Here is a 2,997-nt window from a genome sequence, read left to right on the forward strand (position 1 = left end):
TCACCAGCTGTATATAACACTTCCTTCAGTAGATTTGTTGGAATTGGATCTAACTGACATGTTGTTGATTTAGCTTTCATAATAGCATCATACAGCTCTTCCTGTCCTATACATGTAAAACAGTGGAGTTGTAGAGTTTAAGGTGAGACTGTCTCAGGAGATGGTCTCAGAGGTTGAACTGCCACAATTGTGTTTCTAATGTTATCTATTTTTTCAGTGAAGAAATTCATAAAGTCTTCACTACTAAACTGTGATGGAACACATTTTTCAGATCCCTGATTTGTTGTTAATTTAGCGACTGTACTGAAAAGGAACCTGGGATTGTTTTTGTTGTTTTCTATGAGTTTGCTCAGGTGTTTAGCTCTAGCAGCTTTTAGCGCCTGTCTGTAGCTAAGCATACTGTCTTTATACGCAATTCTAAATACCTCCAATTTAGTTTTCCTCCATTTTCTCTCCAGATTACGTGTTGTAATCTGGAGAGAAATCACCGTAATCACCGGATGGGGGCAACAGTGTCTAAAGTGCTAGTGAGGATAAGGTCTATGTTGTTCGCCATCTCATCAAGATGATCAGCAGTTATGGGTTTAATGTGAAACTGAGATAAATCAGGCAGGTTATTTATGAATCTGTCCTTAGTGGTTGGAATTATAGTCCTACCAAGTCGATACCGTGGTGAAACACGGTTAATCTGCTCTACCGGTAGTGTGTACAGTAGGAGATAATGGTCTGTGATGTCATCACTCTGGGGTAAAATATCTATATCAGTGACGTCTGCTCCGTAGGATATTATTAAGTCTAGTGTGTGGTTAAAACGGTGGGTTGGTCTGGTGACGTTTTGTTTAACTCCAAAAGAGTTTAGTAAATCGACAAATGATAATCCTAGGGCATCGTTTTCATCATCTACATGAATATTAAAATCTCCTACAAGCAGCACTTTATCAAAACTGATCAAGAGGTCTGAGAGAAAACAAGCAAACTCATGAAGAAAATCAGCGTAGGGTCCTGGGGGTCTGTACACGGTGACCAGAGCGAGTTTTCTATGCATCTCTGAAAGTACAATTTTAAGAACGAGCACTTCAAATGATTTAAAGCTGAATCCCAATCTCTGACTAACATTAAGAGAAGCACTATAAATGGTTCCTACACCCCCCCCCCCCCCACGACCAGTCTGACGGGGCTCATGCTTATAAACATATCCTGACGGTGTCGACTCGTTTAGACCCATATAATCACCTGGTTTAATCCAGGTCTCAGTGAGACAGAGTGCATCGAGATTATTCTCTGTGATCATCTCATTTACAATCAGTGCTTTGGGTGCAAGTGATCTAATGTTTAAAAGACCGAACTTTAGAACTTTGTTGTGTTTGTTTATCTGGCATTTTTCAGTTTTAACTGCAATAAGATTATTTCTGGATCTTGTGTATTTAATTCTTGGTTTTACTACCCGAGGAATAGATACGGTTTCTATAAACTGGGCTGTGTGTGAACTTGTAACTATTTGGTCTGTAGTATTCGTGTTCCCATAGTTGACGATTTCCCGATGTCTTACCAGTCAGATGGTGTGAAGGATCCTGAAGTCCCTCTTTAAGATCTCCATTTGCCTCAGCCTGGTGTCGTTCGCTCCAGCATGGAGAACAACCGTTCCGAAGTTCTCGTTCGAGAACACGAGCACCGGGAAAACAGCGAGTGTGCACCTTACCTTTAGCTCCGGTAGCGCGGTCATGCCGGACAACGGAATCTCGGTCGAGATCTCGAAGGCCAGTAGTGGTGGCGGGGGAGACGTCCTCGACCGGGACTTGGCTTGTCTCTTCCGCTGCTGCCGCATCCAGGGTCCGTGTTGCACCAGTGCCGGAGTTGTAGGTGCGCTGGGCCTGGGCAGAGAAACACGCAGAATTGAGGTGCTGGGAGTGTTGGGTTCAACCCGGTTCAAGCACAAGTCAGGAAGACAAAAAACAATTTAGGATGATTAAAAGAGAAAAAACTAACAAACAAACAAAAAAATACAAACACGGAACTCACGGCAAAACAAGTCAAGCACAGGAAGCTACGTCACCGGAAGTGATGAGGGTAGTATTACCAGCCGTCTGGCCGAGGCCGCAGAGCACCGATCACCAGCCGTCTGGCCGAGGCCGCAGAGCACCGATCACCAGCCGTCTGGCCGAGGCCGCAGAGCACCGATCACCAGCCGTCTGGCCGAGGCCGCAGAGCACCGATCACCAGCCGTCTGGCCGAGGCCGCAGAGCACCGATCACCAGCCGTCTGGCCGAGGCCGCAGAGCACCGATCACCAGCCGTCTGGCCGAGGCCACAGAGGGCAATAACTTTTACTATTTTTATTTATTTAGTTCTTTTATTTTCATTTTACTTAAAAAAAAATGTGCAACTGGACGCTGCTGTTACTAAAACAAATTCCTTAAAGTGCAAAACAATTTGACTTTAAAAGAGATAAAGATTTTCTGCAGAGATTCAACTGGGTCGGTGCTGGTTCTGAGTGAGAGGAACCAGACATATTTACTCTGCTGGAGCTCTGCTCACAGATAGACCTCTTTTGGAGAAATAGTTGAGATGTGGTAAATAAAATAAAGACCAGCTTGAGTTTTGACTTCTTATTTTTTCTTTCATCTTTTTTATTTTATGTTTGGAGTGAACCAGATCTGTTTCTGCATGTGCTGGTTCCTGTCTCAGCACTGGATCCAGAAGATACAGAATGTTCCTGTGAAAAGAGCGAGTGAAAGCCTATTTATACATGTTTACATTTACATTTGTGGCATTTAGCAGATGCCCTTATCCAGAGCGACGTACAAAAGTGCTTACACACACCCACACACACACACACACACACACACACTCTTCACAGTATTCACCTAATTAATGTAATTACAGGCTGGTCTTCTCTCTCCAGCTCATAAATGATCTCCTCAGCCTGCTTTTCTTTTTTCATAGCTGCAGTCCAGAAGCCCTAAAAGTGCAACAATCAAGAACTTTTTTTACTTCCGAA

At 43.7% G+C, this 2,997-nt stretch overlaps 1 protein-coding gene across 2 annotated transcripts in view; it reads right to left on the reverse strand.

Annotated features, from left to right (window-relative positions):
- Window positions 1-2,590: 2,590 nt before the first annotated feature.
- LOC310729560 (uncharacterized protein) overlaps window positions 2,591-2,997 on the reverse strand; it is a 16,698-nt gene continuing 16,291 nt past the window's right edge. For both annotated transcript variants that reach the window (XM_083547881.1, XM_083547882.1), the window contains exons 20-21: window positions 2,864-2,958; window positions 2,591-2,712 (exon numbers count right to left, since the gene is read on the reverse strand). The gene's annotated coding sequence lies outside the window, so the exon portion shown is untranslated. The remainder of the gene's footprint in view (window positions 2,713-2,863; window positions 2,959-2,997) is intronic.

Source organism: Silurus aristotelis (genome assembly GCF_946808225.1).
Source record: "Silurus aristotelis genome assembly, chromosome: 8".
NCBI lineage: Eukaryota > Metazoa > Chordata > Actinopteri > Siluriformes > Siluridae > Silurus > Silurus aristotelis.